We start from the raw sequence: 26,549 nt of genomic DNA, 5'->3' as shown, positions 1-26,549 counted from the left end.
CTTTGGTAAAGAATTTATTCTGTATTTTCCCGGGGACCTTTTCCAGGTATTGATACATGATTGTAGTTGTGGGCTGTTTCCTCCCTGTGACTTGCTGTCTTTGGCTGCTCTGAAGGCAGCTAGGGCAGGACTTAGCAGAGGTCCCCGCGGTGCCCGGGCAGTGGAGGGCTACCCTATTTCCCTCCACGCAGAGCCCCGATGCAAAAACACTCATGCCAGAGGCTTGTCTTGGAGTCCTGGGACGAGCCAGGGCAGGTGTGGGGGAGGGGAGATGATCATTTCTTTCCCCTGACTGAGGCACAGTGCTCTCTGCTATTTGAAGAGAGCAATTTAGATTTATATTAAGGAATGAATAAATAGGATGCAGTGATGAAATCTCATCTGGAGTGAATGCAAATCGGGTATGCTAATGAGCGCGTGGCCCTGTCTCACATTCGAGCCTGGGTGCTTCTCCGTCTCCCCCCTTCGCCCACTAGCTGCTCCAGAGCAACTGAGGCCCTGAGGAAAGGTTATCTTTAAAAAAAAAAAAAACCTGTCAAGGTTGCACTTCATATTAGAGATGCTTAAAGCCCTTGGACAGGCCATCAGGTAATTCTGGGCGGTGCATATTGAAATTTTTCCCAGATCTCTTAAGGTCGTTTACATGGATGCAGCTATGAAATCGATCAGTCAGTACCTAAGCATTTTGCTGCGTATCATTGTTTGATGCAGCGAGAAAGTCCTTTTGGTTCCATCCGAGAGTCTCCTCCTCCTTTCTCTCCTTAGAGGTTTGGGTGCTCAGGGCAGGAGCCAGAAGTCTCCACTGTGAGCCATGCCAGCGTGTAGTTTTTGCACAGTTACCCTTACAAGAATGGGAGGCAGTTTGCCTGTTTGTTAAATGGGAGGCTGGACCCGAGGGCTTTCTGAGGTCCCCTCCAGCTCAAACCTTCTGCCTGCTGAGATTCAGCGCAACAGGATGCGCCAGGATGCCGGTCCGCCTGCAGCACTGTCCTTGCAAAGTCCCTCCCTCTCCCTGACCAACTTTCTCACCACCAGGGCATGAAGTTGGCCCTGGAAGAATTCCAGGTCTGGCCGAAGGTATCCTGTCCTCGGGAACAGCTTGCACACCCCCTGAGCACCCTCTGCCCTCTCCTCTAGTTGCTGATGACAAAGTAGGTCACGAGAGGTTGCCCCCTTTCCAGTTACCAGGAGGGGAAGCCCCCAGGGCTGAAAAAGGAACAGATACACCATAGCTCCAAAGAAGGAAACAGAAAGAGATGCATGAGAAAGGCAGTGAAGAAACGGGTGAGCCTGGCCCGGCGCAGGGGACAGAATCGGAAACCTAGGAAGGAGATGGGACGGCTCTCCTGGGCCTCCCGCCATGGGCCAGGGGATCGTGGGACTTGCGGAAATGGTGGGTCGCCCTGTCTTGTTAGTGGGCTCGGGGCAGAGTCCCCCCTGTGGACTCAGAGATTCTCCAGTGGCATCTGCAGAGACACCGCAGGCCCATGCACCGGGCTTGGCCTTGCTCTTTCATCTCTGTTCTCTGTCGAGGTTGTGCAGATCTTGTGTTCTCCAAGCCAGATGGCCTTGGACAAGTCCCCTGATTTCCCTGAAGCTAACTTTCCTTATCTGAAAACAAGGTTAATCGTCCTGTTCTTAGTCAGCCTCACCGAATGAAGGGTTAATTTGACCCTCCATTCCACAAACATGCATCGAAGACCTCCTCGGCGGAAGAAATTCACAAGTAAATGTGTGAGACAGTTATTCCAAGAAGAGGAATAAAGCCCATGCAAAAACCCTACAAAGGTGGAGTTCCCACTGTGGCTCAGTGGGTCAAGAACCTGACAGAGTGTCCATGAGGATGCGGGTTTGATGCCTGGCCTTGCTCAGTGGGTTAAGCGTGGTCACCAACAATGTTGTAGGTCACAGATGAGGCTCAGATCCTGCCTTGCCAGGGACGGTGGTGTAGGCCAGCTGCTGGGGCTCCGATTCCACCCCTAGCCCAGGAATCTGCAGGTGTGGCCAAAAAAAGGAAAAAAACAAAAAAACAACAACAAAACCCCACACAGATAACTTCTTGGTGCTGGTGGTGATGGTGTCAGCTGGACAGTTTCAATAGAGTGACTCCAGAGCCTAACTGCTTGGGTTTGAATCCCAACTCTGACCTCTTGCCCGTGTGAGTCCAGGCCCTTTCTTAGCCTCCTTGTGCCTCCGTGTACCCATCTGTATGTACCATGGGGATGATGATTGGCGACCCTATGGCATTGGGCTGTCAGAGAGCCAAATTTAGAGCTAATATTTGTAAACCAGCTAGAACGATGACTAGGACATGGTGAGAAGTCTCCCATATTTTTTTTTTTCTTTTATCTTTTTGCCTTTTCTAGGGGCACTTCCCACAGCATATGGAGGTTCCCAGGCTAGGGATCTAATCAGAGCTGTAGCCCCCGGCCTATGCCACAGCCACAGCAACGCGGGATCCCAGCTGTGTCTACGACCTACACCACAGTTCCCGGCAACGCCGGATCCTTAACCCACTGAGCGAGGCCAGGGACCGAACCCGCAACCTCATGGTTCCTAGTCGGATTCGTTAACCACTGCACCACAACGGGAACTCCAAGTCTCCCACATTTACTCCCATTACTGTTATTGATTATTTCGCCGTGGGTCGTGACACTGGTGCTGGAGGGCGTGTTATTAATGAGTGTACCAGGTGTGCTCTCTCTTGATCCTCAGCTTCTTGGGCCCTTGTGATCGTACGTCCATTTCTGTCCTCCTTCCTGTCTTAGGAGTCTCTGGAAGATGCATCTTGCTTTTGAGAGGAAAAGCGAGAAAAACATCCTGTCAAAGATTTCCTTTTCTTTCCCCCCCCCCCCCTTTTTTTTTTTTTTTTTTTTTGAGGTTGGATTGGCGCTCCTCTCACGCCGAACAAAGGCTTTGCCTTGCAGGAAGGATCTTTCTGTGTTCCACGTGTCATCTGCCTTTAAGGGTGTAATTTGTTTCTGATGTATGCAGGGTGCTCCCTCGAGAAGGCTTTGTTGATGATGCACAGAGGCCTCCTGTATTGATCGGTGATGGAACGCTTCTATAGTGGGTGAATGAGGTCATTCGCATCGTGTTACTCGCGTCCGTGACCTTGAGGCCGATCGGATGACTAAGCCACATAGGTGGATCCCTGGTTACCGAATGTCCTTGCTTAAAGGTACATCAGTGTGAGGGTGACAAATGGTTTTAAAGAAATGACTGCAAGCGAATTGCATGCCCCTTGGTGAGAGGCAGTCTGTATTTAATAAGCTCTGAGGCCACCCAGGCTTTCCGTGGGACTGTAGGGGCTGGTTTTCTCGAGTTCCTTTATCTGTGCTTCTCTCTTATCGCTTCTCATTAGATTTCACTTCTCTGTTGAACTGCCGCGACAGTGTATAATACTGTCAATGTGAAGTTCAGAGCAAAACACTTAGGCCTCTGAGCTCGTTGGCTGGTGTGCTTTTTCTTGCCTTTTAAAAAATGAAGTGGGGTGGGACAGAGCAGAAGATGAAAAGATTTTTTTTAATACAAGAAAAGAGAGGAAGTAGGCATGATGATAAAATCTGCATGCGAAAAACCCTGTTCAAAAAAGGAGAAGTGAACTATATACTTAGCTATACATTCAATCTGGACACATGCGTCAGCCTTGCAAATAAGAGTTTCTATCCACTAGCATCCCTGTGGTTGCACACCAGGCCTTATGACATTGAAATAGGTTGCAGCTCTTAAATGAATAGACATTCAGCAGGTGAGCAGGTGAAGGGCCGAGGGGGTGGGGGAAGTAGTGGGGAAAGGGTAGGTTATAATGGTTATTTTGGCATCATTGGGTAGCACTCAGCTGTTTTAATGTTTATCCATAATAGCAAATGCTTATATAGTACTTACTGTGTACCAATACTATTCTGAGTGCTGTTTAATATATTAATCCTTTAATCCTTGCAACCATTATTATGCAAATTCAGTATCACAGAACAGTGAGGTTCAGGAATTTGTCCAAGGTCATTCGAACCCAGGCCTTGTCTCCAGAGTTGGTGTCCTGACCATTTAAAACCTCTCACTGTCTTGAGGGCTCAGAGAAGAAGGGAATTCCTGTCCCCAGTGGATAAATTTGGGGGGCAGGTGGAAGGAACGTAATTCTTTCGAAGGGTTTCTTCAAGTATCTTCATCTGGCAAGTTGCCTTTAAGCTCATCATGATCAAATTGGGTGACTCTTCAGCATCACTCCTGGGAAGTAAGATTTTTTTTTTCCCCACCCAGTCAGACGTCTGTTTTTGCCTGTACCCTGATTATATTCTGATTAGAAAGTAATCGCTAATATACAGATACTCAGGCACTAGAGCCTTCCTCTGAGGGTGAGCTGAGAGCTGGCTTTTGCTCTTGGTGGCATCACATTGCAGAATAGAAACACTTTTTTCCCGAAGCAGTTGGCGAGGCCATTGATTTGCAGAGTAGGAGAGCAGGGAAACGTTCTAGACAGCTTTAACATTTGCCAGCGCAAAAGAATTTGTTAGCATCTAAACTGGGGATGGTGCACACTTAAAATGATCTGGAATAGATTTTAACTTTTCTAAAAGATAATAGCAATCTGGTAGTGGAGTCAGAAGAGGCACATTTTTCCTAAGTCATTTAATTAACGCCTATCTCTCAAGAAAAACTTCATCACGAAACAAACCCAACCAAGTCCTAGGGTAGCTAAGGTCAAGTGAGAATGGAAGGCCGGAGTGAGTAAATAACCAAGGTCATGGAAATCATCAAAGAAATAGATGTATTATGGATGCACCACTTAAGATGTTTATTGACCAGTGCAATAATGATGTGTTTTTGACCTGTGATAAGTGTTGAAATCCATCCAAGCCACAAGCCTGATTTGGAGGGTCCGTGTGGAATAACAAACTCTACAGAGTCTAGAGCTCATACCCAAAAGGCTCTTCACTAATTAATAAACACTGGCCTCGTGGCTGTTACTTAATAGCCTAATTGCAGCGCTGTTGGCAAAACTGCCGTCTTTCACTGCTGATGAAGGGGGGCGGGGATGTTCTCTAAAAGAGATTAAAAGGAGAAATCATGAAAGTAACTTTTTTTAACGAGATGCTCCAAAATAGATACATTTATATTTGGGTCAAATAAACAACTCCTGAGAAATCTTTTTATGATGATCAAGCAAAAATCTTCATGAGAGACTTTTCCCCAATCATTGATTATGATCCGTTTCAAACATACGGAGACATTGAAAGAGTTGTGCAGTTAACACCCATATACCTACCATATCTAACTCCTCCTTTGTGCCTCAGTGCCCCCATCTGTACAATGGGGATAATGCTAGAACCCATCTCACTGGGAGATTAAAGGAGTTAATATTTGTAAAGGAATTGGAACAGTGACATCATGTTTATCGATATTATAGAACATCTTTCTAGAATGTTGCTTATTGTCACTGTTACTGATTTCACTGGTGCGTTGTGAAATTGGGGCCACAGGACAGATTCTTAATGGAGGGGCCATTTGTCTTCGGTCCCCTGTTAATTCAAATTCTGACACTGCCCATTACTGACTGACTGCGCGCAACCCTGAAAAACTCACGCTGCCTCTCTGTGCTTCAGTTTCCTACTCTGTTTGAGGATTAATGAGTTCAAACGTCTAAAGCTCTTAGAACAATCTGGCCTGGGTTTCCATTTGAATTCCATTCTGTTATCTTCAGCAAAATAGTTACATCCTTTCTTTTTCCTCCTTGTCCTTATGTGCAAAGTGGGAATGAAACTATCGAACCGCATGGTGGGGATTCAGCAAAATACTATGTGTCACAGAGCACCGGGAAGAAATTTTTCCAATCATTATTAACTGAAGTCCATAGTTAATTCAGATTTCTTTAGTTTTCACCTGATTCCTTTTTCTGTGTCAGGATCCCATCCGAAACACCGTGGTACCTATCATTGTCCTTTCTCCTGAGGGTCCCTTGAAATGGGACGATTTCTCAGACTTAAGATGACCGTGACAATTCTGAGGAGCGCGAATCATCCATTGGGGTTTCCCCCACCTTTTTGTTAGGATTAGAAACAGGCCAGTTGAATGGCATTTAACGAAATGACTGATCGGTACGCCTCTGTCATGAATGGGTATTAAGCTGCCATTTTCTTCACATCAGCGAAGCAGGGCACATGCTGTGGATGCGCCTTATTGTGACTTCCTGTTGATGTTGACCTTGATCTCCTGTCTGAGATGGCATTTGTCCTGTTTCTCACTCTAGAGGTACTCTTTTCACACACACGCCCCCAGCCCGCTCACCTGCCGTCTTAGACGGACTCTTTGGAAAGAATCTCACTTACCACCTACAGGATGGGGAGCTACGTTTGGCGTCTTGAGGGCAGTGTGTCTACATGAATTAATCCGAATTCTTCTGCACAGGTGAATACAGGCAATTTGTCTATTCTTTCCTATTTATTTACTCAGTCATTTCTTTGTATCGGTATGAACTCAGGGGTATTTATTGGTTGTAAGCCAATACTCTGTTATTTATTTTATTCCTTAAATTCTTCCAGTTGTTTTTTTGTTTTTTATTTATTTATTTATTTATTTTTTGTCTTTTTGCTATTTCTTGGGCCGCTCCTGCGGCATATGGAGGTTCCCAGGCTAGGGGTCCAATCGGAGCTGTAGCCACCGGCCTACGCCAGAGCCACAGCATCTCGGGATCCGAGCCGCGTCTGCAACCTACATCACAGCTCACGGCAACGCCGGATCGTTAACCCACTGAGCAAGGGCAGGGATCGAACCCTCAACCTCATGGTTCCTAGTCGATTCGTTAACCACTGCGCCACGACGGGAACTCCATGTTTTTTTTTTTTGTTTTTTTTTTTTTAAGGGCCATATCTGCAGCATATGGAAGTTCCCGGGCTAGGGGTCAAATCAGAGCTGCAGCTGCCGGCCTACACCACAGCCACAGCAAGATCAGATCTGAGCCATGTCTGCAACCTATGCTACAGCTTGTGGCAGTGCCAGATCCTTAAGTCCTTGAGTGAGGCCAGGGATCGAACCCACATCCTCATTGATCCTAGTCGGGCTCTGAACCCACTGAGCCACGGGAACTCCTATATTGTTCCATTTGACCACTGGTAGATCTTTTGGGAGTTATTAGGAATATTGTCTGCTGTATTTCCTTTGATAGGCTCCCATCATTGTGTTTTGAGGTTTGGGATTTTGCTTTTTTTTTTTTTTCCCCCTAGCATTCCCTCCAGACTCATCATGAATATTCCCTGCCCCAGTCCTAGAATTTGCCCTTTGTAGGATCCCTGGTTCTGTTTATTGGGAAATGATATTAGAAACCAAGGTCTGGATTCCCACTGTGGCTCAGCAGTAACGAGCTCACCTGGTATCCATGAGGACTCAGGTTCGATCCCTGGCCTTGCTTAGCGGGTGAAGGATCCATCCTTGCCATGAGCTGCGGTGTAGGTTGCAGATGTGGCTTGGATCCCACGTTGCTGTGGCTGTGTCGTAGGCCGGCAGCTACAGCTGTGATTGTACCCCTAGCCTGGGAACTTCCATATGCCACAGGTGTGGTCCTAAAAAGACAAAAAGAAAAAAAAAGAAACCAAGATCTGGGCAGTGGGGCTTGCGGAAATTTTCTGCTCAACAGGTATTGGTTGGGGTTCTCTTGTGGTGTGGCAGGTTAAGGATCTGACATTGTCACTGCTGTGGCTTGGGTCCCTGCTGTGGCTCAGGCTTGATCCTTGGCCTGGGAACTTCCGTATGCCTTGGGAGTAGCCAAAAAGAAAAAGAAAAAAATCTTGGTTTCCTCCCTCCCTCCTGTGGAAGTTTGGCACAAATAGTAGTGAGCACCCTTGCACCAACCAGTCCTCCTTAGTCACTTACCAGGTCTTAGCCAGGGAGCCCAGCGCAGTGTAAACCACTGGCTAGCATCAGCCCCGCCAGTCACATCAGTGGATTTCCTTCAGCTCCATCCAGATAAGACTCTCCACTGGGCTAAGCACTGTGAGAATCATCTCTGCCCTCATGGAAGCCAACCCTCTAGAATCCAAGAGAGTGCAGTAATATCTAATTGCCATAGACCTGTATGTTCATTGCAGTGCCATTCCCAATAGCCAAGACAGGAAACAGTCTAAATGTCCATAAACAGATGAATGGATTAAGAAGATGTGGTACATATATACAATGGAATACTACTCAGCCATAAAAAGAACAAAATAGTGCCATTTGCAGCAACATGGATGGAACTAGAGACCCTCATACTAAGTGAAGTAAGTCAGAAAGACAAAGACAAATACCCTATGATATCACTTATATCTGGAACCTAATATACCGCACAAATGAACCTTTCCACAGGAAAGAAACTCATGGACTTAGAGAACAGACTTGTGGTTGTCAAGGTAGAGGGGGAGGGAATGGGATGGCCTGGGAATCTGGGGTTAATAGATGCAAACTATTGCACTTGGAGTGAATAAGCAATGAGATCCTGCTGTACAGCACAGGGAACTATATCTGGTCACTTGTGATGGAACATGATGGAGGATTATGTGAGAAAATGAATGTATATATATATGTATGTATGTGTGACTGGGCACTTTGCTGTACAGTAGAAACTGATAGAAGACAGTAAACCAACTATAATGGAAAAAATAAAAATCATTAAAACAACAAAAAAGCGTAAGTGCCATAGAAAATGCGAACATAGAAAAGCTAGCACCATCTAAGAGCATTTGACAAGGGCATCCTATACAAGATTGAGCTTGAGTCAGGTTCATTCCAGATGAGGAGCCTGGAGGAAAAGATGCAGAAGGGTGAACAGCTATCTTTTAGCAGATAAGAAGAGGCCTGAAATTAAGGAAGGACTTTAGCATTGGGGCTTGCTTTCAGCTGTGAAATGGGCTTTGTTAATCTTGGGGGGCTGAGGGAAATAGGCTTTAGCCAGGGGGGTGTGTTGGAGCCAGCCTGCATCAGCTGTTATGAGCCAGTTGGTAAACTTTTAGGAATTTTGAGAACAAGTTGGCATCACGTTGCTAGCTTGCAATCCATCGCGATAGGAGTGTTTGCAGAAATCTTGGCTCCTCTTTCCCTCCAAGCTGGTTATTGAACATTTTCCTGCTTAGCAGTGGCTTTTGCTAGCTAAAAATCTGGTATATACCCTAACCCTGAATTGACTTTTTACCTCCAGCAGGGATTTTATATATATATATACACATCTCCCTTCAGGGCTTTGAATTCTCTGAAAAGAACTGTCCCCAAAAATAGTTTCAATAGAGATGTGTGCCCGTGAATGAAAATTGCCTTTTACTGCATGTTAGCCAAAACTCTGAGTCAGAAAATGCTGTTCGGTTGGGATATTTGGGACCCTATAATGGCCCTTCTGGATAACTGAGTTAGAAACTGACCCAGCCTTCCTCCTGGTTTCCAGTGGGAGCAGATCTGTCATCCCCTGAGAGGTGTTATCAGTGTCATGTATCAACAACGCAGCCGTAGGACTTTCCTCTTGCCTCATGGCTGGGCTGGCTTGAAAGAACCTTCTTATTTCTTATCAGGAATATGGGCAGGAGCGGTATCATTTTCCTTCAGCGGAGAAACCGTGACTCAGCGCCACCCTGCAGGTGACGCGGCCCCCATTAGCTTGACTTTTGCAAGGTAGGTCAGGCTATCTGAGTAATCCCGGGAATAGTGCTAGGCAAATAGGAACAGTTTTCATGAGGTCACCTCTGGTGCATGGTCTGTGGCATTGCGTGTTGTGCAAAATTAGATTCAGAGGAGCGTACATTTCAAAAGAGTCAACTAAAAGTGGTCAAAAATTAAAAAAAAATAAAAAATAAATAAAAGTGGTCAGACATGTGTGACCAAGCAGAGGAGGGTTAGGGAGGGAAAGATTTTTCATACCTGCAACTGGAGATTGTTAGTTTTCACCATCATCCTGAAAGGTAGAGTCTCTTTGCTTTGATTACAGGGATTTCTTTCACCTTTCTCTGCTCTTTCCCAAGTCCCTCCATCTGGTAGGTAAACCTTCCTACTTTTATTCTTACATGGCATTGACTATATTCCTGATCCACAGTCAAGTTGAATCTCTGAAGATGTAACATTTAGAAAAGAATATCGCAGGTATTCTGGCTGTATCACAGATCCTAAGTGCCCAGTTCACTCTGAATCATAGGAGCCCTCAAATTCTCGTTTAGCCAAATGATTCCTAGATGTGGAGGCTGTCAAATTTTAACTGACTTCCTGGAAGTCTCAAGCCCGATTGTCATTCCTCAGCTGCCCCCTGTAAACCAGCCCTCTGTCTGCCTTAGACCTCCTTGGGATAACTTGGTCCAAACAGATCACCTGAAAAGCTCCCTTCGGGGGCCTAATGATCACAAGGCTTTTTTTTTCTTTTTTACAGCTGCACCCGAGGCACGTGGAAGTTCCCAGGCTAGAGGTTGAAATCAGAGCTGCAGCTGGGGCCACAGCTACAGCACCACCAGATCCGAGCCATATCTGCAACTTACACCATAGGTTAACAGTGGATCCTTAACCCACCGAGCAGGGCCAGGGATCAAACCTGCATCTTCACAGAGAGAGAATGTTAGGTCCTTAACTCACTGAGCCACAGTGGGAACTCCTGAATTTATTATCTTTAAGGGGACTGTTCACTGATGTTAGGTAGCTTCACGTTGTTGTATAGCCATCACCATCACCATTCATCTGCCAAATGTACTCCATCTTCCCAGACGGAAACTGTGTTCCCTCTCAGCACTGACTCCCCATTGCCCCTCCTTCCCAGCCTGGCAATCATCCTACTTTCTGTCTCTGATGACTCCAGGACTCATGTAAATGGAGTCATATAGTATTTGTCCTTTGTGACCAGTGTATTTCACCTTTTTTTTTTTTTTTTTTTAAGGGCCACACCTGCGGCATATGGAAGTTCCCAGGCTAGGGGTTGAATCAGAGCTGCAGCTGCCAGCCTATGCTACAGCCACAGCAATGCCAGATTCTTAACCCACTGAGCAAGTCCTGGCATCAAATCCACATCCTCACGGGAGTTCCTGTTGTGGCACAGTGGATAGGAATCCAACTGGTATCCATGAGGACGAAGGTTCAATCCCTGGCCTCACTCAGTGGGTTGGGGATCCAGTGGTGCGGTGACACAGTCACAGACACAGCTTGGATCTGGTGTTGCTGTGGTTGTGGTGTAGGCCGGCAGCTGCGGCGCTATTCAACTCCTAGCCTGGGAACTTCCATATGCTGCGGGTTTGACCCTAAAAGGCAAAAAAAAAAAAAAAAAAAGGGTGAGAAATCCACATCCTGGTGGATACTAGTTGGGTTCGTAACCCAATGCGTCACAACAAGAATCCTCAGAACGTTCTTCCCTTTTAAGGCTGCATAATATTTCATTATGTGTATAGACCACATTTTGTTCTTTCACACCTCAGTGCATCTGCCTTTTGGTTTTTGTGAATAGGGCTGCTGTGAACATGGATGCACAAATGTGTGTTCAAGTCCTTGCTTTCATTTCTTCTGAGGTTGCGGGATCATACAGTAATTCTATGTTTAATTTTTTAAGGAACCATCATGCTGTTTTCCATGGTAGCTGCACCTGTACCATTTTACATTCCCACCAGTAATGCACAAGGGTCGCAGTTGCTCCGCGTCCTGGCCAGTTTGTTATTTTGGGGGTTTGTTTGTTTATAATAACCATCCTAAGGGGTATGAAGTGATGTCTCATTATGGTTTCGATTTGCCTTTCCCTAGCCATTAGTGATGCAAAGCATTTTTTCATGTATTTATTGGCCATTTGTATATCTTCTTTGGAGAAATGTCATTTCGGGTGCTTTGCCCATTTTTAATCAGGCGGTTGGCTTTTTGCCATTGCAGAGGTGTCTCCCTGCTTGCTCAGATAGTTGACCACTTCTAGAGGCTATTGAGCATTTATGCAGAGTTTGCTAGCGCAGCCCAGTCCCTTTGCGCCTGTGTCATGCAGAGAAAAATGCACAGACACTTGCCATTCTGGAAAATTCCACCTGACCTTGAGAGATTTGCCCTTCCTGTTCCTTGTGAAGGAACTTCAATGGTGGATGCTGCAGAAATAAGCCATTAATGGCTTTGGGATACCATGTGATTCTGTCATCTGATGTTTCACTAGGTAAAAATATAATCTCTTTTGGGGAAAAGGAGGGAACAGATATTTTCTCTTCTAAGTTCCCAATATAGTGATATTTTAGAGCAGGGGTTGATAAACTCTGGCCCGTGCACTGTATTTCACCCCCACCTGTTTTTATAAATAAAGTTTTATTGGAACACATCCATGCCCATTTGTATAGGATCGTCTGTGGCTGCTTTTGTGGTACAGTGGGAGAGCTGAGTGGTGGTGACAGATTGTCCAGACCCACAAAGCCTAAAAAATTTGCTATCTGGTCCTTTACTAAAAAAGCTTGCCAGCCCTTGACTATTGTAGGCTTTTAAGAGGTACCATTTTTTTTAAACCATAGATATCATATAGTGATGTTGACTGCTGACTGTTCACGCTCTACTTGAGCAGCTTGAAAACTATAAAGCTCACATAGATATAAGCTATTACGGCTTCTAAGTATTTAGTGAACTCCAACTTTGTGTCCAGAACTGTGTTCTTTAATTAAGCCTTTGTTATTTGATTGGGGCAATAACTTTTTCATCCAGCATCCCCAGGGCTGCTGCCAAGTGTAACTGAGCTGGCAGTACTTTTTAAAGTCACAGTAGCTAACGCTTGCCTTTCCCCTGCAATAATCCCTGTTGATACTGAACTTTGGTGAAGCAGCTCTGATCTTTAGCTGCAGTGAGAAGAGTTACACTGCAGGGACGTGGCCCTGAAGCGTAGAGCACCGAAAAACTTGCTGCCTTTCACCTTAAAAATAGCATCCTGCTTCTTTTAGCCCTCCCCCTCCACCCCAAGTCAGAGGTTCAGCATTGCTAAGGCAGGGATGGCCAGTTTTGGAATTTTGAGATCTATGGGGTTGCCAATTTTGTTCTGCCTTCTGGTCAACCTTTTGGCCATTCATGCAATGAATGTATGCTAATTGCTAGAAGAATTGTTAAGGTGTATGGGCACTGACTTTGAGGAGTTTACGTGGTGTGTTTGGTCAGTTCAAGAATGTTAAATTTAAAACATTATATGTATTATGCTTTGGAAATTCTAAACATGCACCCATGCTCATACTCACCCACAAACACAGGACCCCCTCTCAAGGAGATCCTAAAGCCCGGAGTGACATCTCCCAGAAGATGTTTTCTTATGTAAAGTGGCAGGGTAACCATTTCGTACAATCCAAAAAGGATCCCAATAATGGATAAATCTAGTGATGTGTCACACTTTGCTGTGGATATAGTATTTATCTTAAGGCAAAATAGAATCCTTGTCACATTTCATAGTCTTACTGCCCCAACTGAAATCTATTAGTAAAGCTACAGGAGTTGATTGGAATAGCGCTGATATATTAAAAACTTTGTAGCCCTTTTCCTTTAGAAAAGGAAAGCTGTCCTCTTCCCCCCTCCCCACCATAATCTAATAATCAGTATTTCTCTTCCAGATCTGGCCCTTTATCCTGTAGTGATTACTCTCCTTGGAAACCATTACCAAAATACTGTCTTCTCCTTAAGTTGTAGGCTTTCATGTTGAAAAGAATCTGATGAGAATCCCTTTACAAATGATTTTCTTCAGTTGCTATGAGGATACTATTTCCTTATTTTTTCATTTGTATCTTTTTACTCCTAAAGAACAGATCTCTATGAATTTCATGGCATTTATTTGCAATTCTCTTCTCAATTTGTAGACAAGTCTTGGAATTCAGATATTGCCCTTAGAACGACTTGGGGGTTATTCATGCACTCAATAAGCATACCTCCTTATTTGTGGTCTGATGAGAATTTATTCATTTCTGCCTACTTTGATTGTCTACCGTATAGGCCAGGCACCAGGCCAGATGTTGGGAAGATAGAAATAAATGATATAAATTCCTTGTTCTCACAGCTGGGCCACAACTCAGTGGGGGGCGGGGAGAAAAATTTACAATAGAATATGAAAAAATGCTTCTTGTAGAGGTCTGTACAACATGCGATACTAAGTCTGGGGAATTTGTATGCTTACTTAAGTCTTTCAGTTGAATTAGACTGTGGATAAATGTATCAGATGAGAAACACATATTTCTCTACTCTGAGGTAGTAGATGGAAAAGTTGAACGAAATGAAGTGCATCTGTGATAACCCACAGCCCCCAGCAAGGGCCCTGCCCTTGTGCTATGGTTGTTCCTGCACGTTCTTAGTGTTTGGGTCATTAACGTTGCATTGGGGTCAGATGAAAGTATGCGCCCTCTGCCATGCTTTGATAGCTGAAGTCAAATACTGATCATTTACGATCCTCTGTGCCGCCGATTGCATGCTGGTGGCTCATAATCAGAATGATGTGAAGTAATTGTCAGAGCGACTTGCCGAGGCTCCGTTTTGTGTTGGTGCAACCGTCAGCGCTTTTGGTCCTGCTGCTCGGCCTGAAGAATGCTTGCCTAGCACCTGTTGGGTGTGGCAAAAGCAGACTCGCCATTCAGTGTTGTCCGTGACTTCTCTTCTGTCGTCCTCACTTGCTGCCCTCGTATATGTTATAACCTGAAAAACAATGACCTGAAAAAAGAAATATCCAGTTCTCTAGGGAAAGCAATTGCTTATCTTTTGTGTTTGAGAGAATGCTGGGGCTGTCATATAAACTTCACATGTATATTACAACGATGCTTATCTTTTTTTCCTTTGGTCTTCAAACCCAGACAAAGCTAGCTCTGCATTCTTGCTTTGTCACCTGTTGGTTATGTGACCTTGGATCGGTCACTTGCCTTGAACCTTGTTTTCCTTATCTGCACAATGGGGCTAATGGAACGTGTTCTACAGAGATTTTTATGAAGATTAGAGATGGTAGATAAAAACTTGCCAGCATGATTAGCCATCCAGTAGATGTTGTGGCTGATATTTAGGAATCCATTGTGTGCTCAGGATGACATTATGCAATGGCAAGACAGAATTTTCCAAAGCCAGTAGTCCAAAAAGATATTGTAAGGGTGGAATAGAGAGCACCAGCCCAGTTTTTCTGGCTAGGTCATGTTTACCCGAGATGCAGAATTGAAGGAGGATATTAGAGTCTAAACCCTCATTTTCTATGGCCAGGTCTGCTAGGGAGAATGTGCTCTGGGCCATTCCATGCCCACCATCAAAGGATGCAAAGGTGCTTTTGAAAGTGTATTTAAGATAGTGTATCCTTTAGTTTTGTCTGCATAAGGAGATGTTTTATAGCACGCAACACAGCCTGGCCATCTGCTTCTCATGGAGAGAGCAGGGAGCACAAGAGAGTGAAGGAGAGCAAAATCTGTCCCTTTGAGACGTTCATGGTTAGATCAAGGAACATCCCGCCAGCCCCGGAACTGTACATCAAAAGAGATCCGTGAAAATAACCCAGTCTCTATTCCACCTTACAGCAAAGCCCCAGGTGAGAGTTGAGGAAGTGATACTTTCTCTGACTCCATCCAGTGCTAACATTTAAGGGCTGAGTTCCTATCTCCCAATGTTGATTCTATTTCAGGTAGTCAAAATAGAAGAGTAGAAATCTCTTCGAAGAGCGTGACCCCCCCCCCAACACACATAGTCACTTCCCCTGAAATTTGCATAAGCTGGACAAGGCGGGAACTTTTAGGGAACTTTTGTTGGAAGGTAGCATGCGAAAGGGTTATCACCTGTGCATTCCTTGTGGCGTCTGGTTTCATAAATCAAACTGTTTCTCTGCTTTTTGATCGCTCCAGGGTTTTCCAGCTGGTATCTGATTTGGCATTTCTCTGCTGCCACAGTATGTCCTATCTGTCTTTCTCTGCTGCCCCCTGGCCATCCCCCACCTCTTGCGTGTTTGTTAGAGCAGTGTTGGCAATACTTTCAAGAGTTATGTTCGTCACCGGAAGAAGAATTCACTCTACACTCTTTGTTGATTGTGGGAGATATGTCTAGCACCCCCAGTTTCCCTCCCAAAGCGGTCTTTTCCTGGAATGTTGCTGGTCAGTCACAGTTATAGACGTGGCGCAGTATTTCTATCAAGGACAAGGATATGGCATGCAGCTCAGCTCAGCTGTATCACAGAACGTTTTCCCAAATCAACCTTTCTCTCGGAGAAGGAAATCAGACATGCTAAGACGACACAGACCTCCAGCTCTTGATATCATCTAAATACAGTAAATTCTGATTTAAGTCTTCAAGTTCATGTAATGTGATTATAATTTTTAGGTTCACTCAAGAGTCTGCAATTTTCCATTTACTTTTTCTCTGTCATTAAGTAACCACCATGATTGGACCCCAAAACAGGGACACTTCTATAACCTCAAACTTAGGATTTCATACTGGAAATATGCATCTCTAGCCACCATTAGCCCTAGTCTTTAAAATGTTGTCCCCTTTCAGTGTATTGGAAACTCACTGACTATTGTGATTTGTGATATGATTTCCTGCGTTATATGTACTCGTTTGTATTTTTCTCAGCTACACCCACTCAAACCAAAACAATTTCTTGTTAAGATTTTTGATACTTACACAAGCTGCCTTTATCCATTCTGATGAAAATGGAGAAGCAAAAGAACCACAAACCACCACAGACTTGGTCATTTCTTGTAAATGTGGGGCATTTTGATAGATTCTGTAAATTCAACAGATAGATATTTAGTGGTTCAGTCTTTCAGGGCAGTACCCTCGAAGTCCTTAAAAAATTAGGATAGAGATGGATTTATTGATGTTAAAAGGTTTATAACATTACAAGTAAAATAGACTGCAGAATATGAATGCTCTTGTGTGTTATGAATAAATTGTATGTATGTATGTAATTTTGTATATATAAAATGTACTCTGTATAACTGATCAGAGGAGAGAGCCTGGGACCAAAATCTGGAAGCCAAAATCTTCACCGTGACCATTAGTGGGACTTTTAATGATTTGTATTTTGGGTTTTTTTTTTTTTCTCCCTTATCTGCATTACCTAATTGTTCACAGTAAACAGTTATACCTTGTGCTCATTTTTCTCAGCTCATTTTGGGGGGTGGAAGAAAAAGAGAACACAAGTGCTCACATTTTTGATAAATCATGAAATTAAAAAAAAAAAAAAAAAAGCTCTGCTGTGCCTCTTGTCCCAGATCTGTAGATGTGTTGTAAACGGCATTAAAACGTTTCCTTGTTGTTAAGTCTGTTCTACACGCCCAGTGCCACACGGAGAACTTGAAACAAGACGGCATGCAAATTAGGAAAAGGTTCGGAGAGTTTATGTCCCTGGAATCGCCCAGCTGGTGGGTGACCGAGCTGAGACTCTGACTCTCAGGTCTGACTCTGCAATCCGTGTTAGGGTCTCAGTGAATCTCACCATGGCCCTCTTGTCTGCCATGAGGGCACAAAGATGAATGTCTGCGAGCGGATTATAAAGTGTTGCTTTAAAAAGAAGGTGCCCGGGGACTGGGGCGGGGGGTGTTAATCCACAGGGACCATCTCTCCCTGCTGCTGTTGTTGCCCTGTAGTATTTTTAATTAGAGGGGGGACTTTTCAGGAGGCAGGATCACAGGGTCTCAGTAGCCCTCCCCTCTCCTGGCTCAGCCTGGCAGTCAGGTAGTTCTCTGTGGGACTGTGAGGTTGGGTCGCGCAACCTGTGGCCAGTGGCCACTGCTGAGGAGGAGACTCTCAGGATAGCCCTCGTGGCTGCAGCGCTCTGTTCTTTTAGGGGAAAGGGAGGGAACGCAGCAGCCTTCTTACAGCTGGAGACTTAATCCCAAATGCTCTGGGAGGTTGTGAAATTTGCCAGTTTCCAGAGCTAGACTAGAAAGGCCCCCTTCCCTCCTGAACCTGCAAAGGTATCTTTAAAACAGTCTCTGGAGAGGTTTTGAAAACTTGGATCCCGAGCTTAGTTCCTTACGTGATGCAGATGTATTGGGCCCGCGGCTGTCACTCCCTTATCTCCCTTTGTCGTTCGGGCTTCCTCTTGCAACGTGCACATCAACTGGGTTCTTTCCCACACTTTATCTCAGGCACCGTGGCTTCCTCCCGGGATTACTCAGTCCGCCTGATATGTGGCCCCCGGCGCCTCTCTGCCAAGTCCACGTTCCCAGAGGAGCTTAATGACCGATCCTCCGGGGTTGTTGATATTGGGGCGGGGGATGGATGGAGTTGTGGTTGCACCATTTCGGGAGACGGCAGTGTGCAGTAATGGGGTGCCCTGCTTACTTGTGAAGATGGCTTCAGTTAGCCCTATTGCAAGGGTGTGGACATTTTTAAAGATCCATCGAAAAACCGATTTCCCAGATGCCACAAGGTACGCTTGAGGGTTAGGCTATTCCAGATGGCTGTTCTCTTGCTCTCCGCACATTCCCGCCCCTCCCCCCACTCAACCAGGCTCCGCTTCACTCCCAGGACTATTCAATCCTCTTAATTACAGGGCGTAAGTAGCCCCTTGTAACTGATGAGCCCACCTGCCATCCATTCCCCCTAGAAATGGTAGCCTCCTTCCCCATCCATCCCCCCTCTAAGTGGTAGCTTCCTTGCCCATCAACTCCCTCTATAAAGGGTCGTCTCCTTGCAGAGGAACAAAGGTTGCTGCCTTGTCCTGCCCACTGTTGGCTGCTGCACACGCAGAGGTGTTGCTCCAGGGCCTTTGTGTAAGGTCCCCACGTCCAGAAAACCTGCTGTCTCCGGGGCTGGGCAGCTACAAGGCTTGCAGATCTGTGGGGTGCATCGCGCAACAAGGCTGCTTTGCCAAAGGCTTCTACATCTTGAGATAAAGGAACCATGAACGAGATTATTCTCTACATGTTAATTGTTCTGAGCTGTGTCTTTAAAATTCACGTATTCTGCCAAGCGGGCGGTTGTGCCCTCCTTTCGGACATTACATGTGCGCCTAGTAAGTACCGAAGGGCCAGGCTCTGGGGTTCCTTAGCTCTCCGTTCTGCATACCCGTTCTACGAACCCATTTATAGAATGGGTTTAATGTTTTGGTTTCTATTTTCTTCTCTTGCAGTTTTCCAAAGAAATTAGTCCGTTGTCTGGGTGAAGAGAAACCCGTCTGCTGTTTCCACAGGGTGAGTCTTTGACCCTTTTATGTATGTGTTTTACTCACATGACTTGATGAGCGCGCATTCTCTGGATGTTGTCTTTCACCTGGAACCAAGATGTCCTTTCTACTCATCAAGTCTCCCCTTCTCTTTGGAGAGAAAGGTTCCCCCTTGTGTTTTCCTGCCATTTCTTTTGGCGGTCTGTAGGTTTTGTGTCTTCTGAGTTGGTACCACCATTGCTGTCGCCTTGTTCAGCTGGCAGACGGAATGAGAGGGGAAGTTTCTCTTTGTTTAGTGGCTGTTGCACAGAAACACGGCCGTGGGCAAGGAGAACCCATGCGTTTTGTTCCTGTGACACACTGTTTTAATGCCACGAAAGAGAATAATAGGATGTGAGCGCTAGATGGGACCTTACAGCACATGGAGCAAAGCCCTTACGTTACAGAGGGGGCAGCCAAGGCCCCAAGGGCTCTCCCCACCCCCCCACCTCCGCTGTCTGAGCCTAGAGTATAAGAGAGGCATTTGACTCTCAGCTGCAGGGGTCCTGCCCCCACCTCAAAGAGCTGTTCTTGGAGGATGCAGAGTTCTAGGTGGTTCAACATGATGTATTACCAATAAGCCAATGCTAACATCCCTTCGAGGCAGGTGGCAGGCATGATGCTCTTTGCCGCTTCTCTTGTAGTCATTATACTTGGCTGCTCCCGAGAGAGGTTGATGGAGTGGAAGAACCTAGAGCATTTCCATTATGGACCTCAACTGAGAGGGCGTTATTTTTTTTTCCCTTCCTCCTTTCCCAAACCACCGCATTTGCAATGCCCCGTCACGTGCTGAGACCCGGCGGTCCACCTGTTCTGCAACGAGAAGCCGACGTGCACCTGCAGGGGCATGCTGGCCAGCTGCGGAGCAGCACACCCCCACTTGGGGCTGTCTGCACCTGCAGAATGACGCTTAGCAGGTTTCTTGCCGGGCTGTGCAAATTTGGCCCGCAGTGAAACCTTTCTTCACTATTTAAAAAAAAAAAAAAAAAAAAAGACTTTTTCTGTGAGCGCAGAGTTGTGAGGAATGATAGAAAGTGTACTCAGATGGGATCTCAGAAGGTGCACCTGCCTGTGGATCTTTGGAGATGCCAGGGCCAGACCTGGTTCTGGGTCACGTGCATTTAGGTTGGTGTCCTGAGTGCCCTTATTTCCAAAAACATCTTCTCTCATCTAGAGATGGGTCAAGGGTCGTATTGAGAGCCTGTGATCATCACCAGCTGTATTCACTTTATCCTAAGGGGGGCTTCTCTTCTGCCCTTAATGGAGTCCCTGTTAAGGGCACAGAAATAGTCTGCTTTCTACCAACATACTGTATGGAGTTTAAAACAGGGATTGCTGGGGGTTCCCATTGTGGCTCAGCAGTAATGAACTTGACAAGTATCCATGAGGATGCAGGTTCAATACCTGGCCTCACTCCGTGGGTTAAGGATCCAGCATTGCCATGAGCTGTGGTGTAGGTAGGCAGCTGCAGCTCTGATTCGACTCCTAGCACGGGGACTTCCATATGCTGCAGGTGTGGCCCTAAAAAGACCAAAAAAAAAAAAAACCAAAAAGCAAAACCATGGATTGCTGATTCACTGAAGGATTGTCTGCCTGTTGATGATGCTAAAACTGATATCCTCTGTCCCGAGATACTCAGTATGCATGAATTGTACATCACTAGGTGTGTGAACTTGAGGGTTTCCATTTCCTCATCTTAACCCAAGAAAAGCCTCAGAGGTTCATCCCCAGATGGCACCGCAGTACAATGTGGGACATTGCTCCCTGGGGCATCTAAGATCTCTGTGGAATTGAGAGCTAAGACTAAAACAGGCGGCAGTTAAGGGCCTTAGGAAAAGGAGGAGAGTGCCAAATTCCATGCCCGTTGAGTTATATTCTCTAAATAAGGAATGAACTAGAGGGGTGGGAGGTGAGAAACGGCAAAGTGATGAACTCAGGACCCCCTGAACGCCTGCCAACCACCTGCAGCAACCTCGGCTGCCTGCTGGGTTATAAGGAGCTGGAAGGCAACAGCTGGGAGGCATCAGGTCCTCACCCCCAAAACTACAAGCGGTTTGCTTTTACTGGTGGCGGAACAACGAAACACAGAGCGAAGCCAGGAGCTTCTTAAAACACAACTCAGAGGCTGATCGCTGCGCCATGGGTTTGTACCACCCAGGTTCACAGGCTGCACGCATGTCCGCCTGGTAAAACCTGAATTTCCTGGGCTTCACCTCATGGTGTGTGGCAGGACGGCTGCATCCGGGGAGCAATGCTGCTGCCGTTTCCAAGCTCGAACAGCCCTCGCATCGATGGTCTCCCTTTAAGGGAAATCTAGGGAAATGCTCTTGCCAGAGCTGAGATTTTTATTTGCTAGAGGCCAAGTAGCGATGGCATGTGTTGGTTCCATAGCAACATGTCTGTGCAGCCAGAAGAAAAAAAAAAAAACCACAATGACTGTGGCAGCCAGGGTGTCCTGGGCAGGAGGAGCACATCCCCAATGGCCTCTTTTATTTTCCTTTCCTGGCCCGCCTTTCCCCTCCCCGTGGAGTGTGCGATGCGTAATTCGTACTATCTCTGCTCTTAACACTTGCCTCCTGTCTCCACCAAGCTGAGGACTTGATGAGGGAGAAGGCAGTGTCTGTAGCAAAATTCAGTCCCTCGCTGCCCTCGCAAGCCCAGGTCAGTGGAGCGTCTGTCCTTGTCATCTCCCCTGTGGCCAGGCAGCCCCCGCAGAGTGGCACCGTGCTCTACGCTGCACTGCCTGTGCATTGAGGTCAGCTGCTCCTGGCCGGAAAGTGGGCAGTGACGCAGAGCAGTGTGAAATCTAGGGGAATGGAGGACCCATGTAATGTGCCCCACGGGGACTGGGGATACCCCTTGTGGGGCAGAGTGCGATGCCAGGTCCAGTAGGGCTCCACCCAGAAATCCTGTGCACACAGCACATCTTCTAGGACCTTCCATCAGAAGTGCAGTTTGTTTGTTTCTTTTAGCTTTTTTCTTTTTAGGGTGCATCTGTGGCATATAGAAATTCCTAGGCTAGGAATTGATTGAATCACAGTGGCAGCTGCCAGCCACAGCCACAGCAACGCCAGATCCTTAACCCACTGAGCAAGGCCAGGGATTGAACCCGCATCCTCGTGGCTGCTATTCAGGTTCTTAACCCATTGAGCCACAGTGGGAACTCCCAGAGGTGCGGTTTCCAATTGCAGTCTCTGCAGTGTGCGTGGCTGGGGTTTTAACGTTTCTCGTGCTCTTTGCTCATCTCTAAAGTCCTCCAGGAAACCCTTGTAATCACTCTTGGTTTTCAACACATGCTTTTCCCCCTCCAACCTCCTGAAGCAGTTAAAAAAATCCTTAGCATCTCTGTGACCTTTGGCTCGTATTTCCTTTTGTGATACACAAGGCTGGGGAGGCCTGAGTGGTTTCTCTAGGTGGAGGGTAAGGCCTTCGAGGTCAAGAACCGTTTATCTTAGTCTTCATCTTTTTTTTTTTTTTTCTTTCTTCCCCTTGTAATGTTCACAACTGAGCCCTCAAGATAATAACCATTGCCCTGAGTACTTCCTGGTGATAACCTATAGTCTCATCCAGTCTCAGAAGGAAGCTGTGTGGCAAGTGTGTAAATACCTGGAGCATGCTTTCCAATTCTTCAGAGGAAAGATAAATTCAAGAAATTCTTTAACGGGGGTGGGTTTTTGTTTTTTTCTTTTTTTTTTTTTAATTGTAGATACGAAATCACAAGGTAAGACTATCTACAGACTTCACATTTCCTCTTCCTCCTCTTTGTGGTTACCAACCATGAACGGTGCACCCTAGGGTTTTCACAGTGGCACTGAAGGGGCCCCTCCCTCCCCTGTATCCTGCCCGAGAGTCGCTCCTTCTGTTGAACTTGGCTCCTTGTACCTTTGGGGCCAGCCTTCCCAGACAGACCCCTAGCAATGTCGCTGGAGCTATTACATAAGAGATGGGATGTTTTCCTTAAGGGGACAGGTTTGATGGGTGAGGATAGAAGTTCCTAACTGAGTTTTGGGGCCTGTTGGGGCCTGTATTGTATAAAACCTTTGCCAAGAGTGCTCTTCCTTCCCCAAGTCCTGAGCCCGCTGAGAAATGACAAAGGTCATAGGGCAGATGATGCTACTGGGGTGGCGGGGAGCACAACCCGAAAGCTGAAAATGAGTGTCCTTGGGCAAACGTTCAGAACCCTTCAAGCCTGGCACACAGCATCTCAGATAAACTCCGAGGCTGTTCTGCAAAGGAAGAGGAGGAGCCGGGATTTATAGGAGTTGTTGCCACCAAGACCAGGTAGTCGGAACCTCACAAGATGACTGTTAAAGGAAGAAAACCGTTTTTCGATGGGGTTGTTTTGCAGCTGTGTTGTATGAGGTGTGTATATTTTTGAGATTAGGCCCTTGGCTGATGTAGTGTTTGCAAAGACTTGCTTCCATTCTGTGGGCTGTCTTGTCTCTCTCTCTCTCTTTTTTTTAATCGTTTCTTTGCTCTGCAAAAGCTTTTGAGTTTAATTGGGTCCCATTGGGTTTTTTTTATTGTCATTATTCCAGTATGAGAAAAAGGATGTGTGTATATATACATATGTATGTGTGTGTGTGTGTATATATATGACTGGGTCATTAAGCTCTATAGCAGAAATGGAAACAACACTGGAAATCAACTATACTCATTAAAAAAGGAAGGAAGAAAGAAAACCAGATATCTCAAGGAGTTTAGCATTTTTCTACATAGGGGAAGATGCAAGAGTCTGGACTCGCTGAAATCATTCCTTTGCTGTGCACCTCAGCTCTCTGAGGCCAGCATCCTGTGCCTTCTCCTCCTGAGTCTCCTCAGGGGCATTGTTAGGGGCACAAGGGCCAGCAGCCGTAATGTGATGGCTCGATGGCTGCACCATCCTTACCTGCTGATAATGGCAGACAATATTTTTCATTGATAGAGCCAGGATGAACCTAGGCGGCTAAGGTAACTGAGTTAGAAGTTGGATCTTCGGGTGAATCCAAAAAAAAAACACTTCCCTCATTCGTGGGCTGGGCCAGCTCACAGTCTACCTGCAGGAAAGCTTTGAGTCTGCAGACCACTGTCTGTGTGAAGAAAGAAGGACAAAGAGACCCCAGAAGCACCCCCCACCCCCATGCTCAACATTTTCACTCTACGCAGGGGAGTTAAGGCACCCCAAGGAGAGGCGTGGTCTGTGCTGGCTTGAGACCCCAGCCAGGTACCTTGCTCCACATCCTTGAGAAAGAAGAAGGATGGAGCGAGAGGCCAGGATTTCCCGTGGAAAACAGAGGGTGGGGCGGTGTGTTGGCCTCTGGCTCTGCTTGTGTCTCTCACTGTCTACCCTGGCCATCGCACCCCCTGGGTTTTCTTCGTAGCTCCTTGGTTTGTGTATGTCTTCACTGGTTTATTGTTAGTCTTCTCCGCTAGAACATGAGCTATGTGAAATTGGAAACCTCATCAGTATCGTTAACTGCTGTATCCCAGTACTTAAAGCACATAGGAGGCTTTTGATACATACTTGTTGAATGAGTACATGAATTGTTCCATGCTGCTGCTTTTTTTTTTTTTTTTTGTCTTTTTGCTATTTCTTGGGCCACTCCCGAGCATATGGAGGTTCCCAGGCCAGGGGTCCAATCGGAGCTGTAGCCACCGGCCTACGCCAGAGCCACAGCAACGCGGGATCTGAGCCGCATCTGCAACCTACATCACAGCTCACGGCAACACCGGATCGTTAACCCACTGAGCAAGGGCAGGGACCGAACCCGCAACCTCATGGTTCCTAGTCGGATTCGTTAACCACTGCGCCACGACGGGAACTCCCCATGCTGCTTCTTAACACTTGTTAGTTGCCTGGATGTCCCTGTGCCCCCATCTTGCCTGGCACGTACCTTTTCATGTCCTAAGACTCAGTTCGGTTGTCACACTGTCTAGGGAACTTTCCAGCGTCCCACCTTCCAAGCAGGGAGCATCTTCTTAGCTATAACACAGTTGCCAGGAATTGTGCATGTGTGTGCGTGAGTGTGGATCTGGCTCTGTAACACTTCATTTATTTCCTCGTTTATCCCCTACTGGATTGAAAACTCTTTGAGAATTATACAGCCTTTTATCCATCCCTGTTGCTCTAATATCTGCCATGTAGTAGGTGCTCAATAAATGGTATTAGCCTTATAAAATTACAGCCATGTGCCAGGCACTGCTATATCTTGATGCTTAAAATAACTTTCTAAGTACCTTCTGTGTATCGTGTAATTCTCACAACAACCTTACAGGAGACATTTTTAACTCTCAGCTTACGGATGAGGACACGAGGGCATATAGATGAAGTGACCAGCCTATGGTCTCTTAGCTTGTCTGTTTCCATAGCTGTCACTGTCGGTTGACTCTCAGAGAATGACTGTACACACGGACAAATGAATGAATGGGAATCCTAGAAGCCCCGGCGTACATCCTTAAATAGGGCCACAGTCATTGGCATCAACACAAACAAGTGGGACGTGCTCACCAAGCCAATCTTTGATTACTAGTGATTGACAAAGAATCTCAGGGCAGTGGCTGACAGAGGTCCCCAGACAAATCCCTAAAATTGTTTTGTCACTCTTAATTCCTAATTATCCATGCCAGCATAGAGGTATTAGTGAATGAAAGTAAATAATTGTCGTTAGAGTGGTGGGATTATTTCTTTGAGAAAATGCTAGTAAGTCAAGTATGGGTTGAACAGTTGCTGTGGGCAAAGCACACTGCTAAATTTGGCATTGGGGTGGGGAGGTGTGGTGTGGGAAGTAGGAAGAGAGTTGGAGGGTGCAGAAGGGAACCCCAAAGAGGATAATCTCAGGTCACTGTGTTTAGGAGGCTCTTGCTTAGTTGAAGAGGCATGATAACAGGTAACGTTGAAGAAATTAAAGGGCAGTAAATAGAACTATCTCAAGCCATGATGACACGTGATTGATTGCCAAATGGTGACATTAGAAAATGAAGGCTGCCGTGTGAGTTGGGATAGGATGGGTTTAGGCTGTAGAGAGAGTTGATCCTAAACTCTCAATGGCTTAACAGAGTAAATGTTGCCTTCTCCCTCGTACTGTGTCCACGGTGGGTCTGGTGTCTCTCCAGGACACTATGCTCTATACCTAGCCCCCCAAATGCAGGCCACACTGAGGTGCTTATCCTGCATCCAGAAGCTTCCTTCATGGTCACAGGGGAGGAGACAAACCCTGCAGAAATGCGCCCATGATGAAATGCTTCAAAGCTTTATCCTGGAAGGGACCTGTGTCACCTGCTATGTCCCAGACCGTGCACTCAGCCCCTGATGCAGAAGGTCCCATCTTTGCAGTCCTCTCGTTCGTTTTTCTTGTTCTCCCACCCAGCATACAGTAGTGCTCAATGAATATTTGTAGAGTGAAGGAGGGAGTGGACAGAGGAAGGAGCCGTCCCTCACGCCTGATAGTGTCTATATCAGGAATGCACCTGACGGCCCCCAAAA

At 46.2% G+C, this 26,549-nt stretch overlaps 1 protein-coding gene and 1 long non-coding RNA gene across 11 annotated transcripts in view; one reads left to right on the top strand and one right to left on the bottom strand.

The window, feature by feature from the left end:
- The window catches only part of ATXN1 (ataxin 1), a 430,913-nt gene that overhangs the window by 215,776 nt on the left and 188,588 nt on the right, over nt 1-26,549 (top strand). For 8 of the 10 annotated variants that reach the window (XM_021099774.1, XM_013977443.2, XM_021099771.1 and 5 more), the window contains one exon: nt 19,016-19,076. The exons of 1 other annotated variant lie outside the window; for it this stretch is intronic. The gene's annotated coding sequence lies outside the window, so the exon portion shown is untranslated. Of the gene's footprint in view, nt 1-16,656; nt 18,899-19,015; nt 19,077-26,549 lie in introns of those variants that run through there. One more of the 10 variants, XM_021099776.1, reaches the window with a different exon arrangement.
- LOC110261652 lies at nt 14,042-18,005 on the bottom strand. Its single transcript, XR_002346088.1, has 3 exons — nt 17,918-18,005; nt 16,558-16,660; nt 14,042-14,619 (listed from the first exon to the last, which is right to left on the bottom strand). It is a non-coding gene; the product is annotated as an uncharacterized LOC110261652 (long non-coding RNA).

This window comes from Sus scrofa, chromosome 7 (genome assembly GCF_000003025.6).
Source record: "Sus scrofa isolate TJ Tabasco breed Duroc chromosome 7, Sscrofa11.1, whole genome shotgun sequence".
Classification (NCBI taxonomy): domain Eukaryota; kingdom Metazoa; phylum Chordata; class Mammalia; order Artiodactyla; family Suidae; genus Sus; species Sus scrofa.
This window is presented reverse-complemented; position numbering and strand designations above follow the sequence as displayed.